This window comes from Notolepis coatsorum, assembly GCF_963971535.1.
Source record: "Notolepis coatsorum genome assembly, chromosome: 13".
Lineage (NCBI taxonomy): Eukaryota > Metazoa > Chordata > Actinopteri > Aulopiformes > Paralepididae > Notolepis > Notolepis coatsorum.
The window spans coordinates 63,216,490-63,233,378 of NC_140177.1; the positions used below are offsets into that span (position 1 = coordinate 63,216,490).

Consider the following 16,889-nt stretch of genomic DNA (forward strand, 5'->3'; position numbering starts at 1 on the left):
AGCTGTGTCTGCACACGTTAGTCTGCCTGTAGCTGTGTCTGCACACGTTAGTCTGCCTGTAGCTGTGTTTGCACACATTATTCAACTCAGAGTGAAAAACACACATAACAGGTTGCTCAGTTCCACTCAGTGTAATTGGGTAATTAAAGACAGTTGCTCAGCGCTCAGATAGAACGGTAAGTGATTAAAAAACGAGCTTCTCACCATGAGTGCTCAGTTACTTAACACACCCACAGAGAGGAAGACAACAGGCAGCTTGGGTAACACTCAGTGTTCCGTTGTTGTGAATGATGATAATGACATTTAAAAGTATAGATTCCAAAAATAAGACAACACCGCCTTTTCAGACACAATACGGAGCACTTTCATATGCATGTATATCCGATATCGATATATCAGCCGATATTCTTCATATATATATTTTTTTTGTTGTACCGGTAGTCCCCACATCTTACTTCTTCCACACTCAGTCACCTGTAAAAATAATAATATATATATATATATATATATATATATATATATAAAAAAAAAGCAACATTAATAACTGAATTATATTTGAGCTGGAACCAAACTAGTTTGCATTGCATGTTCTATTCTATATTCTAAATAGCTTAATCTTCACAATGATGAATTTATCCTTATTTATTATATATTTAGGTAATAGGTAGGTACTGTATATAAAAAACTACATAATGAGTGAAGTCAGTAGCAAACGTCTGACATCCTCCCTGATATCAACATTCTTTCATTTCAGATCCAGTGTGGTGGTGTAAGTGGTGTACAGAACTAAGATTATGAAAATTGTGTTGATGTCCAAATATTTATGTATCCTGTATTCTCTACTCCAGCGGTTCTCAAACTACGGGTCATGGGTAGGTGACAGTGGGTGCATTGGCAAGTAAAAAAATTACATTTTTTTTTATTTTTATGTTCTGGCAACATATTTTGGCTAAATATGCCTTGTTTTATAAATGTGTATTGATAACATAGTGCTGTAATTAAATGTTCTAATAAATATGCATGATCAAGTTCAACGTGTGCTTTTATTTTTATATTCCTTAATTCCACATTGAAATTACACGATACATTAACTGTGGGGTCGCAAAAAAAAGTCCTCAATAAAATGGGGTTGTGGTATAAAAAAGTTTGAGAACCCCTGCTCTCTATCAAGCTAGCTATGAGATATATTTATGTAATCTGTATTCTCTACTCTATCAAGCTAGCTATGATATTCATGCAGACAGTGCTGCAGAGTCCGCAGAGATTATTGTAAACAAAGACGTAGTATTATGAGTTATATGTAAATAATACATTCAATTTGTAGTGCACTTTACATTTGGAAACCAAATCCCAAAGGGTTAAACAATGCAGTCGGAGCGCGCTCTGCTGGACAAATTGATGACAACATTTTAGAATTACCAAGCATTTTTCTGTAAATGTTTTAATATCGGCACGACAGTAATTTTTTACGAATTATTACAGATATAATGATTAGCAAAACGTCTGTAAAACACTCATTTTCTGTGGGATTGTTATACACTTTCGACCTGTACTGTAGATAAGACTTCAGGCTATGCAGCCATTATGTTTTCCAGCTCCTACCTCTTAGCTGGAACTCAAAAACAGGCATCTGGCAACAAGTAAACACAACGTGAGTCACTTTTATTTTTATTTCAGTGTGTTCAAACCTCTGTAACTATTTCATTAGCACTCAAAAATGATTTTTCTTTATTGTGTAAGAAACTTCAGAATGTTACCTTTCAAAAGAGACCAGACTCTGCATGTGCTATAAGTATAAAGTAGGGCTGGGCGATTTGGCCTAAAAATTTAATCTCAGATTTTTTCACACCACATCCGATTTACATCGTTTTTCCTCTCTCTTAAAAACTAGAAACGTCAAGGAAATCATTCAAATAAGCTGTTTTTATTTGACACAAATCATCAAGCCAAGATGAATTTCCCTATTTGGATTGAAGTGCAAACCTAACTTTCACCAATCTTCACTTAAAAAAGAATATATATATATATATATATATATATATATATATATATATATATATATATATATATATATATATATAAAAGGTTACTCTTGATCAAACAAAGATGAATGTCCCTATTGGGATTAAAAGTGCAATAACTAGCCTTTTCACCAAACTTCACTTAAAACAAATAAAAGGTGCCTCTTGATCATCAAACAAGAATGAATTTCCCTATTGGGATTAATAAAGTGCAAATCTAACTTTCACCAAACATCACTTTTTGTAAAATAAAAGGCGACTCTTATTTTTTTTTATCGTCCTAAATCATTCATTCGAATTAATAGATTAATCGCCCAGCCTTAGTATAAAGTATAATAAATCGCAAATGACTTTGGGTATGCAAAAGTCAGGTGTTTTATCCTAAATGTGGGGTATCCATAAGTGGTTAATTAAGTTATTGAGAGTAAATTAGTTAGTAAGATAGCAGTCCCTATAAGACAAGGTATTGCTATTATTATTATATATTTTTTTATAAACACAACACAAGGATTTAATGTCCATGATGACATCACTGGTGGACATATTAAAACTAAATAACTGTCAAACTAAACAAATGTGTGTCTGAGTTTTTGGATGCGTGTGAAATTATGTGCAAAATAAATCAGTTTTTGGTGAAGTGCCCCTTTAAGCCCAACGCCAGTTTCATACATGCAGAGGGGCCTCTTTAAATCTAGAGCTTATGAGAGATGTGCTTCATCATGTCTCATTAAATAACCCATAACCGGGTATAGTTACCCCCCCCATCTCTCTGAGTGCTTCTTAAAGGAACACTCCAACATTAAGAGAACTAGTCAGGGTTAGCTAACCTCCATCTCTCTAGAGTGCTTCTTAGAGCAGGGGTTCCCAAACTTTTCAGGCCGCGACCCAAAAATAACGGGGTCAGAGAGCCGCGACCCCCACTATTATAGGAGGTAAAAAAATTAAAATTAAATTAAATATATATATATATATATATATATTTTTTTTTTAAATAAATGGAAATGTATGGTTGAAACATGCACACGTTCAAACACACACACACTAATAAGCATTGGAGGCTTTTAACCAGGGCCGGGGACTGGGGAAATCATTCAGGCCAGGAAATATAGTGCAAAATATAGCCCCAGTCAGGCCACTTTTTAAGCAGGGGGTCTGGGGGTCCCCCACCAGGAAATTTCTTGTTACAAAGACTTCATTTCCTGCATTCTGGTGCAGGCATTTTTTTTTTTATTTGTACCCTTTAAATGCCAGTGTTTGTGATGGCATCACAAATTATTGTTAAAAAACAGGCTAGCATATGTATGATTCGCAACAACAGTGATTTTGATGGATTTTCAGTTTTTTTGTAATGTCAGATTGAAAATACAATCTTTTATTCAACTTCAGCCCTGATCATAACACCACATATTAATTTTATAATTATAACCCTTTAAATGCCAGTGTGTGTGATGGCATATATTTGCAATATATCAAATGCAAAGTAGATTTGTCTGGGGGGGATTATTACAGGCTAGCATGTGTCAATGATTAGCAACAACAGTTTTTTGTAAGGGTCCCGCCTACACCAATCACATGCGGCTCCTTTTGTGTGTGTGTGTGTGTGTGTGTGAGAGCAAGAGAGAGAGAGATAGTTCTCCAACTTGTGTGAGTTGCAGTGATCTCCTGGTTGTTCCCCACCTAGGTTATCTAACTATTGCGCTGCTGCAACTAGAAACACTGTCCTGGCCTGCTTCTAAGTTCAGTGGCCAATTTTTGTTTTATAAATCATCTGGCAACCCCCTCCCCGTGGCGGCTCGCGACCCCGACTTTGGGAACCCCTGTCTTAGAGAACTAGTCAGGGTTAGTTAACCTCCATCTCTCTAGAGTGCTTCTTAGAGAACTAGTCAGGGTTAGTTAACCTCCATCTCTCTAGAGTGCTTCTTAGAGAACTAGTCAGGGTTAGTTAGTTAACCTCCATCTCTCTAGAGTGCTTCTTATAGCCCTTTTACACCGACCGGGCTCCGGTTCAATCTCTGGCTCCGTTCTGAACCCTCTGAACCTTGGTGCTCTCTGGCGAACTAGCCCGCGTTTACACCCATTTAAATCAGAACCAACATTCCAATGGAGCGGAGGCAAAAATTATGCGTGGAGAAAGGCTTAGCGAGCCTCAACGCGCCAGCACACACACGCACTGTATACATTTGAAATTAATCGTTCCAGCAAAGTAGGCTTCTATTATTCGAATTACTTGTTTTAATGGGTATCATAGTAGTAAGTCCTACTGTACAACATGACATATGTGACCCAGTCACGTGAATATTAAAGGCAACCAACTTGTGTTCAGCTTTTCTGATTGGCCGTGACCCCCCGCCCCCTTTTGCCGCGAACACGGCAGGCAAGCGGCAGCCGTCCCAAATGAAATCCATCAGTGGAGGCTGCATCAGTGTAGGACGCAGGCTGCTGACTGATTATGAAATTAATTAATGAAGCGCGGAGCATAATGTATAATGTTATTTCGCGTTTGTAACGTCATAACATCAGTGGAGGACGCAGGCTGCTGACTGATTATGAAATGAATGAATGAAGCGCGGAGCATAATGTATAATTGAAGCGCGGAGCATAATGTTATTTCGCAGAGCATAATGTTATTTCGCAAGGCTGCTGACTGAACTAGAGGAGCATAATGTATAATGTTATTTCGCAAGGCTGCTGACTGAACTAGAGGAGCATAATGTATAATGTTATTTCGCGAGGCTGCTGACTTAACTAGAGGAGCATAATGTATAATGTTATTTCGCGAGGCTGCTGACTTAACTAGAAACTGTAACGTATTATGTTATTTCGCGTTTTTAACAACCAACTACCAGATTCACTCGTCACTGTACATCACTTCTGAAGTATAAACAAACAATACTGCTGTGACGATTTTGAATATCTTAACATGTATTTACGCCCATACAATTTTTTAGATGAATGATTGTGGATATAATATAGAAAACACATCATTATGATATTGTCAGATGGCGCAAAATACAATGGTGAGTGAGAAATGTATCTCCAGTGATAAAACCCAGTGCTCTATGATACACAGCGTGGATGGGCTTTCAGAGGGAGAGGCATGCATGTACATAATTTCACCATAATCAAATACAGACATAATTGTGGATTATTGTACAATGGTCTTCTTACTGGCAGCAGAAAAGCTGACTGAATACCATGTCTCTCTCTGCCGCGAAGGGCGTGTGCTAGGGCGGTCACGTGGCCAATCAGAGAAACGCTGAACGAAAAGCTGAACACAAGTTGGTTGCCTTTAATATTCACGCGACCCAGTCTGGTGATGATGCCTACAAGTCGCCAGGGTGAAATGACACAGAGACACAATAAAAAAAAGTTTTTTTTTTTATATATAACTACAGTTCGAGAGTTGAAGAACATATTTAGTATAACAGCGAACAGATATAATAACTCTAATTGTAAGAATTCTGTGTTTAAAAAGGGCTGTTTTGAAACAGTTTGTTCCTCTCCACAGAGGAGAGGTGGGGGCTGGGTTTATTTTTGCATCTGAATAGAGCTGCGAGTTGGGATTCAGATTCACTGAGCCAGGTAAAGGCATTCACACAGAGAGTCATTAACGTTAACAATGGACGCATTCAGGTGAGGGTAGTTGTCCACGCCCCCCCCCCCCCCCCCATCCCAAACTAGCTGAAGTGTGAAAATCTTTGACAGGCATTTTCTCCCCTTGAGGAATCTAGACAACAGACTTGAGTTACAAGATTTAAATGAATATATGATATTCAAAACATTCTCAGATTTCAAAGTATGACGCATCATTTGAAAGCTTACATTCTGTACTTTCACAATCTGGAAAAAATCTGGAAAATGAAAATGGAGACATGTTGGCACAAACGCTAGACTTGTGTCACATATTAGCATGCAGGGCTGTACACTGCGACGAGGTTATCGCAAATTGACCCTTAACCCTTTGATCGCCGGGGTTAAATTCATAATTTACCATCCCTCGCCAGCCCTATTTAACATGGAGAAGTTCCCCTTCTTTGCAGGGCTATAACTTTTTAAATTGTATTGCTAAATTGACATTACCATGGCCCATTCAAAGTCCTATATCTATTGTTCAGGGTGTAGCAACGTTATACTTTTTCATTCACATTCATACTAAAATACAGTCTAAAGTATAAGTATGTTTTTATCGTTTTCTGCAGCTTTCTCCAGAACTTTATTTATATTTAGTTCTGGGTAATCTAAGATTGATTAGCCGCAGAGCTAACGCTAGTTAACGTGAGCTAACGCTAGTTATTCAAGCTCAGTAGCTCACAGAGAGAGATAAACAGCTGACAGCGGATAGTACAGGACGGTACAAATACAATAAAAAGGCGGGTGGGGCTGTTGTGTAAACCTTGTACTCTTTAGTTCACATATAATAAGAGACGGATTATTTGCTTGCTCCACCAGTGCACCACTCGACAACAACACACACCAACTCTCGTCACAACGCTTTACGGTATTTTCACAGCACTGTCGCAACATTACCGTAAAACGTGAACACCGTTGTGACCCACTCGCTCCACTAGAGCGGTCTCGCCCTCTGCTGGCGCATGTGTGCACTACACTCAGTGTGTGCACTACACTCAAAACTCTGTTTCACTGTTATAGAAACTGAAGCGCATCTGTGATTTATAGCCCTAAATGCATTATATTGATGATCAAATACAGTTTGATAGCGATCGGTGCCAGATAAAAAATTATAAAAAGTATGATCTGATGATGACCGGATGGGCGGGGGGTCGTTTATAATTCCGTGGGCAACGTTATATCATTCATCTAGTGTGGGTGATATGATCATTAGAGCAGTTAGTATAGAAGACATTAAAAAATAACGCTGGGACTCACCGTGGCTTCCTCTCGCCGTTGGGAGATGAGCGTGGAAGAGAATTTTTTCTATTATGAGATGTAGAAATACCCGATCCATTTCCAGGTTGTATAATAGTATATACGTCCAAATCATGTTGTTTATCGAGTTATTGGCAACGGATCGCTATGTATTGTGTCGAGCTCGAGTCCCGGGACCTATAGCGAGTGATCGGACCAAATTGAAATGAGCACCAGCTTCTACTTCCCGTTTCTTCCCTGGGCGATCCGCCCATCGGCCACCAGATGGCGCTCTTGAACCGTTAGAGAGTTGACAGGGGCTCACCAGTACATATAATGTCTCCGGGGGAGAAATATGATTTCGATCACAGATTTTTGAAATATTGATATCAAAGACGCTGTCCAGCGTCATCGGCAGAATAAGCATGGCGGGGAATGACGTGTTTCAGCGTCAACGGCGATTAAAGGGTTAATTTGGCCCGTGCGAGTGGTAAATAATATTTGGGGCAACCTTGCGAGTAGTGATTTCAACCCTTCATTCGCATTTCACTCGTAAATGAATCCATACAAATTGGATAAAAAAAATAGTAAAACATTAGCCTACAACCAGGGCTGTACAGTGCGACATAATGTCGCGGTGCTATGAAAAAATTTGTCGGTGATGAATGAATTTACTGCGTAGCCCCCGTGCGAGAAAAAAAGATTTGCGTGTACTGTGAAGTGAATCTGGGCCACGCTATCATACTTGGTAGTTGTAGTCTATCGTGCGATTAAATACCATGTCCCGCCTGCGTAGAGTCCATACATCCAACACCAAATCCCATAGTTCCTAGCGAACAATCGAATCGAAACTGAATGTGGCCTATTGCGTCGCCAAAGAAGAACTTCCTTTCAATAAGTTTAAGCCGCTAATTTTGCTCTGCAAGAAGAACGGAGCGGATATCAGTCCATCTTATGACAACCACGTCCGATGTGGAGAGATGATAAAAGACCATAGTTAGCCGATTAAATTAAGTCGGATCTGGCAGTGATGATTGACGGGGACACACTTCTAACGTTCAGCCATGCATTAGGTGAGTAGCCCACTATTAGGACGTTTTTCAATACTTAAATACCGTCTACTTAAATTTCCCTCCGGGGATCAATAAAGTATCAACCTATCTATCTATCTAATAATGAGACAATATGCAAATAAGATAATACTAATAATTGTCACGGTTCCCCGTATGAAAGTGGCTTGCAACTTACTGCTGGTAAAATCACTGTTTATTTCTCGTTTTGCATAGTATTACATTCCTCTTCTATAAACAATCAAAGTCCTACCGTAAGAGCCTCATACGGGTCAATTAAACCTTTTTGATTAGAGTCTTTCCTTCGAGCTAAGTTGAACTGAACATTTCACTGTCAAAAGCGCAAACTTAAACAAGGTTGCGTCGCAATACGGTTTTCAAAATAAAGGTAACATAACAAATACCGTAGTAGGCCTCTCAATTCTTATAAAAAAATGTCCCGGATATACATAAACATTAATTGGCATAGATCTCTATAAACGGCCCAACACATTGATCACTTTAGGCACACCCTGAAACCAGTAACATCACAAATATGAAGCGGGTAATTACCCATAAAAATAATAAACCTTTCATGGGGTTATTTACAATAATAATAATTTTTTTGATTTATAAAGCACTTTTCATTGTAAAACAAATGTATGCAGAGTTTCTTGTCCTCCTGATTAATGCAATGGTGTGTTGTGATGATCTCATTCAAGGAGCACTACAAGCGCGTGCACACAGTTTGTTGTTTTTGTTCTATTAGTGATTTACACACTCTCAGTTGGTTCATTATAAAAGATACAAACCTGAAAACAAAAGCACTTAAATGTTAAATAAAAGGACCACAGTAATGAGGCAGGAGGAACATATTTGTTTGCACTATAATGGGAAAATTGTTATTTAAAAATGTGCCCCTAAAAAATATTCTGTGCCCCTAAATTTCCCATTTAGGGGCAACTGTGCCCCTAGTGAAAAAGCTTAGCGTACAGCCCTGGCATGACATCCGATTTATTAATGCCAATACGGACGACAACCGCAATTGAAACGTGTAAATGATGGATTAGTTCAAATCTCTTGGTTACCTTTTTTTTAACGATAATTAATTTATCCATTCTGGTGTAGTGTTGTCAAAAATATCAAAAAATCGATACATATCGATTCTGAATATTTAAAACGGTTTCGATACTCATTTCCCAAAATATCGATATTTAATTATTCATAAAAAAAAATGTTTAAGGAAGTTGCATTGTTCATTTCAATACCTGTAATAGTACAGTAGTCCACACACATGTGCATTCAGTTAAGTCGGAATATGACTGTAATAACAGTTCAGTTTGTCAGGTACATGCAACACAGATTACAGTGTTTACATCTGTCTGCTTGAGAAAATACCATGTTCTGCAATAAAAATGATTGAAGTGAGATGAACAGTTATTTTTAAATGTGTGATCTAAAGATAAACAAAGGGTTTTAAACGTGTTATATTTATCTTCTCTTATAGTACCAGAGAGAAGCTGAGGAGAATCAACCAGCAACAAAAGCAAAATTTGTTAAATATATATATACCGTACTTTTCGGACTATAAGCCGCAGCTTTTTTCCCCATTTTTCGATCCTGCGGCTTATATAACGGTGCGGCTTATACGTGACTCGAAGTGACCAAACTCGAAAATGTAAACTACTAAATATTGCTTTTTTGACTGCATTGAAATGTTATTTATCTGTTCCCTTATTTGCTAAACTTAATACAACTTGTAAATGAGTTAATGCTTGTTATTTGTCCGACAGTATTGTGTCCCAATGCTAATTACATATGGTAATTAAACATTAAAACACCTGCGGCTTATAGTCCAGTGCGGCTTATATATGTACACATCATTCAATTTAGCTGCTGCGGCTTATAGTCAGGTGCGGCTTATAGTGCGAAAAGTACGGTATATATTTTTTTGTATCGAAAATCTCGATAATATCGATACCTTTCACGGTATCGTATCGAAGTCGAAATTCCAGTATCGTGACAACACTACTCTGGTGTCCGAAAAAGGACAACACCACCTTATGCACATACTGCACCTTATGTGAATACTGTGATACTGTATATTTCAGTTAGTTAGATCAGGGGTTCCCAAACTTTTCAGGCCGCGGCCCAAAAAATAAGGCGTCAGAGAGCCGCGGCCCAATGCACATCGTCAGGCTTTTTTTTTTTTTTTTTTTGCCATGCGACCGATTTTTTAAGCCAAATATCACTTTAATCCTATTAAGTTAGTTCAAGTTAGTTATTCATTTATATGTGCAATTTATGAGAGGGCTAACTTGTTGCAAAATAATAATGATAATAATAATAATAGCCTCATTAAAATACTATTTTGCTTCGGTTGTTTTCAGCGTTTTATGTGCATAGTTATTTAGTTTGAAATATTTCGTTGAAATAAGTAGATTTTTCGTTTTTGTTTATTTATTAAGTTAATATAAAACCATATAGTCACATTTTAGAATGTGTAAATGCATGCTTTTAATGTTTTTTAAGTGGCGAGTGACTTTTTTTGTTATTGCAGTCGCTCCCCTTCCGTCTGCTTTGGGATAGGACTCAGGAGCAGAGGTGGTTGAAACGCGCAAACTTCACACGCACTAATAAGCATTGGAGGCTATTAACAGTTTCACTATTAACAAGTTTCACCTGAAGAAGGCAAACGCGAAACATTGGTGACAATAAACAGCAAAGAGACAATTGAGTGTGCAACTTTCTTTATCGTTTTCAGTACGTTCTGTCAGTCTGCACCTCTTAAACGTTTTTGGGTGTGCTCCACCTTGTGCTATTAACATGCACAATAACTACACACAATAACAACACAATAACCAAACAACCATGAAATGAATATAGGCCCTACATATAGATTCTATGATTATGAAAAACGTGTAGGCCTATGTACTTCAGAAAATGAACTATTTAAAAGCATCACAGTAGTTTGCTATATATAAAGAGATTATTATCACTTGCAGACTGATTGTCACAGATTCAACTAATATTATTTTATCATTCATCATGCTGCATATTTATTGCGTGGACTTGGGCTGTCTCTAACAAAGTGTGATGCCATGCTGTCACGCAGTCTGTCAATCCTCTCTCCTGTGGTGCGTTTATGGACGCCTGCATCACACCTGAATGAGAGTATAACAACGATGTTATGGTTCTGACCGTTTCCCCCCTGCTCACAGACATAGGAGGTGGTTGTGAAACATGCAAACGTTACGCAGTAATAAGCATTGGATGCTTTTAACACGCACAATAACTATACACAAAATAACACAATAATCAAACTATAAAATTAATACATATAGCGCGTTTAATTTAGTATAGGCGCCGCTAATGTTCAACTCACCTAATGAGATGGATGGGCACTATGCTTGGAGCACAACAAGTCCAGTCTGGGCTTGATTTTGGAGACAGCGACTCGGAGATCATCCTCCACATTCAGACGTGATCTGTACTTGTTTTTTATATAGGTCAGGGCAGAGAATGTTTTTTCGCATTGGTATGTCGATCCAAATGGCAACAATACATCCATTGCGGCATTGGATAGCTGTGCGTATTCCCCCTCAGCGGATATCCAGAACTCAGCCAGCGGCTTGGACTGAAACTCCGTCTTTAAGGTTCGGTCGCTTGACAGTTCAACAAGCGCGTCCTCCAGGTCGGATGGCAGGTGTGATGCTGTTACTGTGAATGGGGATCTTATCCAGTCATGCTGTTCTGGTGCTGTTTCCTCGGGGAAATACTTTTTAAATCGTTCAAGAAGGGCTTTGAGGTGACTGGTTATGGACATCTTCACTGTGTTCACACTGAGTTCATTTTCCTCCATAAACTCATCCAGCTCTGGAAACATATCAATCCTGCCCATTGCTACCCGTGCAATCCAACGCTCGAGTTTCCTCATGAACGCCAGTATTTTGTCATTGAGCGACAGGATGCTTGTATTTTCACCCTGTAGTGAGAGATTAAGTCCATTCATTTTATCAAATATGCCAGACAGATAGGCTAGCCTTGTTATCCAGCCAGGATCGGAGAGGTGGGCAGCGAGCTGGGGCGCATTCTCCGCCAGAAACAAGCGCACCTCATCCCGCAGCTCAAACAGGCGCGTGAGGACATTTCCTCGTGAAAGCCACCGCACCTCAGTATGGAACAGCAGGCCTTCATGCTCAGAGCCCATTTCGTTGCAGAGAGATGCAAACAGCCTGGTGTTGAGTGGACGAGATTTTATATAGTTGACTATTTTTATGGCTGTGTCAAGAACACCTTTAAGCTCTGCATCGAGCGTTTTGCCCGCAAGAGCTTCTCTGTGAATGATACAGTGTGTGAACTTCACGTGAGGTGCCACTTGCAAGACTCTGGCTTTCAGTCCTTTATTTTTCCCCACCATCGCCCCAGCGCCGTCGGTACACACACCAACACACTCGTTCCAAGACAGTCCCTCCTCTTTCAGTTTCTCATCCAGTTTTAGGAAAACATCCTCACCTGTGCATGTTCCCTCCAGTGCAGTGCACACAAGCATGTCCTCCTCCAGCTTCCCATCAAATGTGTACCTCACAAATACAAGCAACTGGGCACAGTTCGAGATATCTGTCGATTCGTCTAGTTGCAAAGCATATTTGCCTTGCTTCACTCTGTCAATAAGCTGACACTTGATGTCCTGGGCCATATCTGTGATGCGCCGGGCAATTGTGCCGTTCGAGAGCGGCACGGATTCAATTTCACGAGCCAGTTTATCCCCATGCATATTCCGACTCAAAGCTATAGCAGCGGGTTTGATGAGAGTTTCCCCGATTGTGTGTGGCTTTTTTGCCCGAGCAATTAAATATGCCACCTCATATGAGGCCTTTTGCGCTTTCGCAGGGACTGATGTTTGTGTATATATCACCTTGTTTTGGCCTAGCAACTCTCGCTCTTTTCGGCGAAAAAAATCAACGTGTTTCTCAGCGAGAGAGGGGTGCTTTGTTTTTAAATGCCGTATCATTTTGGAAGGCTTTAAGCTTTCATTTGAAAGGACGTCGGCACACACGACACATTGAGGAAGTTGCACCTCGTTCACAACTTTACATATGAATCCATGTTGGATATATTCCTCACGATATTTTCGATATCTATAGGTAGGCTGTCGCTGGTCCAACTTTGGGTCGGTGCTTCTTTGTGTCGCACTTGGCCCTGGTCCCACATCATCCACATGGCTACTTTGACTATCACCTCCTCCCAATCCCGTGTCAGTTGATGGCCTTTCTGGCGGTGGAACTGCTTCTCGACTCTCCTCCGCTGGCTTCTCTGCTTCTCTGCTTTTTGCCGCAATTAACCAACGTTTCATTTTGAATTTGAGCTAGCTAGCAACAAGTATACATTTGCAACCGAAATTCAAATAACCACAGTGTGTGTTGCTAGTGTCTCGCCGTACCTCAAGTCAATCAAGAGTTTTATTTGTCACGCATACGAGTATACAAGGTGGTCTTGCCCGCAACGATTGTGCATAATAATATATAATAGAATCCAATAATACCTGTCACGTGCATTATGTATACGGACCATGGAAATTCATAGGCTGAATATTATTTATTATCATTTATTAGCATTTCTTTTTACCAGTAATGTAATTTTTTTTTTTTTTTTTTTTTTATTATTATGGGACATTCTGGAAATCATCTCGCGGCCCTCCCGTGGCTGCTCGCGGCCCACTTTTGGGTCGCGACCCCAACTTTGGGAACCACTGAGTTAGATAGTCAATTATATTGCAGTGTTTCCCACAGGATTTTCAGAGACTATGGGGGGTGAACCTCCGAGCCTCTAGAATTATTTTTTGTGTGTACATTTTTTAAGTTAAATGCATCAATCTGGTCCACTTTGAGAGCAAAATAAAGAGGCTAGATCTATGATGAACTTTGTGCTCAAAATCGACTAGAGCAATGCTTCCCAATCCTCTCCTCGAAGCACCCCAGCCGTTCAATGTATTTGTTAAATTCCACCACCAGCACACCTGATTCAACTTAACTAGCCCTTTATTAGTTGAATCAGGTGTGCTGGTGGTGGAATTGAACAAATACATGGAACTAGGCTTGGGCGGTATGACGGTATTAAGGTATACCGGGGTATTTAGAGATACCGACGGTATTGATTCAATACCGTCCGTCACCGTCAAAATCACAGATGCGCTTCAGTTTCTATAACAGTGAAACAGAGTTTTGAGTGTAGTGCACACACTGAGTGTAGTGCACACATGCGCCAGCAGAGGGCGAGACCGCTCTAGTGGAGCGAGTGGGTCACAACGGTGTTCACGTTTTACGGTAATGTTGCGACAGTGCTGTGAAAATACCGTAAAGCGTTGTGACGAGAGTTGGTGTGTGTTGTTGTCGAGTGGTGCACTGGTGGAGCAAGCAAATAATCCGTCTCTTATTATATGTGAACTAAAGAGTACAAGGTTTACACAACAGCCCCACCCGCCTTTTTATTGTATTTGTACCGTCCTGTACTATCCGCTGTCAGCTGTTTATCTCTCTCTGTGAGCTACTGAGCTTGAATAACTAGCGTTAGCTCACGTTAACTAGCGTTAGCTCTGCGGCTAATCTTAGATTACCCAGAACTAAATCAATGACTAGGTTATAAAGCATTCGAGTAGTTTTCACTGCACATAGAAGTAGCCAAACAACGGGAGCATTTCGGGAGCATACCAAAACCCAGGCAATTTCTAGCCCTTAAGGAATCAAATAGTCTGCCATGGCTAGATGCTAACGCTAAAACGGTGCAGGCTTCTACCGGTGCGGGACTACCATTCTGAGAGCTGACGATGATTTGTTTACTTGGTAACTCGGGTTGGGTTGCCCCCCCCCCCCCCCCCCGCTGATGAATGAAAGTCATACCGTCATATACCATGCACCGCGGTATTAGGCAAGCAAGGTATAACGGTATGAAAAAAGTCATACCGCCCAAGCCTACATGGAACGGCTGGGGTGTCTCGAGGAGAGGTTTGGGAACCATTGGACTAGAGCAGACATTTGAGCCATCAAAGAAATGAAGCAAAAGTGGTTACCTGTGTTGAACTGGTTTATTTTTTAGAAAATAAAAAAATATAGTGGATTACTATTACTACCACTGCCAATACTACGTACTGATACATCCCTATTGGCAGAGTTTATATTAAAAAAAATATATATATATATACGGTGTATATATATATAAAAATTAAAAAAAATGTCATTATACAACTGTGGCGGGACTAATTAGATAGATTGTGGCTGTGACCCCCCCCCCCCAATGCTGCTATGATGCCTGAATTCCCCCAAGGGGATCAATAAAGGAATATCTTATCTTATCAACCAGTGTGGATAAATGAATTAACAAACAAAAAAAAGGTAACCAAGAGATTTGAACTGGGGACCATATGCTCCACAGGCAGCGCACTAACCAGTTGAGCTAAGTTTAAGCCTTTCCCTACGCATATTCATTTCTGGAGCATTTCTTTATCCACTCTGGTTGGATGGTGTATTGTACTTGTGCTGTAGCATAACAATACATTTGAATCTGATCTCGTTTTGAGATCAGTCGCAATTATCGCGTCCTGTTGAATGGATCGGTTGAGTGCAATGCCGACTCTCTACTTTCCCCCGTTTACTCGTCTTCACAGTCTAGAATATGGCACGCCCACTGATGATGTCACGGTTTGCGAGGAAAAACCAACTGAGCACCGATTTGTCACGTTCTGAACCAATTAATCCCGGTCTGAACGCGCCGGCCGGTGCGAGATTACGTTCGGGAACCGGCTCCAGCACGGAGCCTGGCCGGTGTAAAAGGGCTATTAGAGAACTAGTCAGGGTTAGTTAACCTCCATCTCTCTCTAGAGTGCTTCTTAGAGAACTAGTCAGGGTTAGTAGTTACCCTCCATCTCTCTCTAGAGTGCTTCTTAGAGAACTAGTCAGGGTTAGTAGTTACCCTCCATCTCTCTCTAGAGCACTTCTTAGAGAACTAGTCAGGGTTAGTAGTTACTCTCCATCTCTCTGAGCACTTCTTAGAGAACTAGTCAGGGTTAGTAGTTACCCTCCATCTCTCTGAGCACTTCTTGGAGAACTAGTCAGGGTTAGTAGTTACCCTCCATCTCTCTGAGCACTTCTTGCAGAACTAGTCAGGGTTAGTAGTTACCCTCCATCTTTCGGAGCACTTCTTAGAGAACTAGTCAGGGTTAGTAGACCCTCCATCTCTGAGCACTTCTTGGAGAACTAGTCAGGGTTAGTAGTTACCCTCCATCTCTCTGAGCACTTCTTGGAGAACTAGTCAGGGTTAGTAGTTACCCTCCATCTCTCTGAGCACTTCTTGGAGAACTAGTCAGGGTTAGTAGTTACCCTCCATCTCTCTGAGCACTTCTTGGAGAACTAGTCAGGGTTAGTAGTTACCCTCCATCTCTCTGAGCACTTCTTGCAGAACTAGTCGGGGTTAGTAGTTACGCTCCATCTTTCGGAGCACTTCTTAGAGAACTAGTCAGGGTTAGTAGTTACCCTCCATCTCTGAGCACTTCTTGGAGAACTAGTCAGGGTTAGTAGTTACCCTCCATCTCTCTGAGCACTTCTTGGAGAACTAGTCAGGGTTAGTAGTTACCCTCCATCTCTCTGAGCACTTCTTGGAGAACTAGTCAGGGTTAGTAGTTACCCTCCATCTCTCGGAGCACTTCTTGGAGAACTAGTCAGGGTTAGTAGTTACCCTCCATCTCTCTGAGCACTTCTTGGAGAACTAGTCAGGGTTAGTAGTTACCCTCCATCTCTCTAGAGCACTTCTTGGAGAACTAGTCAGGGTTAGTAGTTACCCTCCATCTCTCTAGAGCACTTCTTGGAGAACTAGTCAGGGTTAGTAGTTACCCTCCATCTCTCGGAGCACTTCTTGGAGAACTAGTCAGGGTTAGTAGTTACCCTCCATCTCTCTGAGC

The 16,889-nt window shown here is 40.5% G+C and overlaps 1 protein-coding gene across 1 annotated transcript in view; it reads right to left on the minus strand.

Moving 5' to 3' along the window:
* hmgb2b (high mobility group box 2b) overlaps positions 1–16,889 on the minus strand; it is a 37,174-nt gene that overhangs the window by 18,616 nt on the left and 1,669 nt on the right. The window lies entirely within an intron of this gene.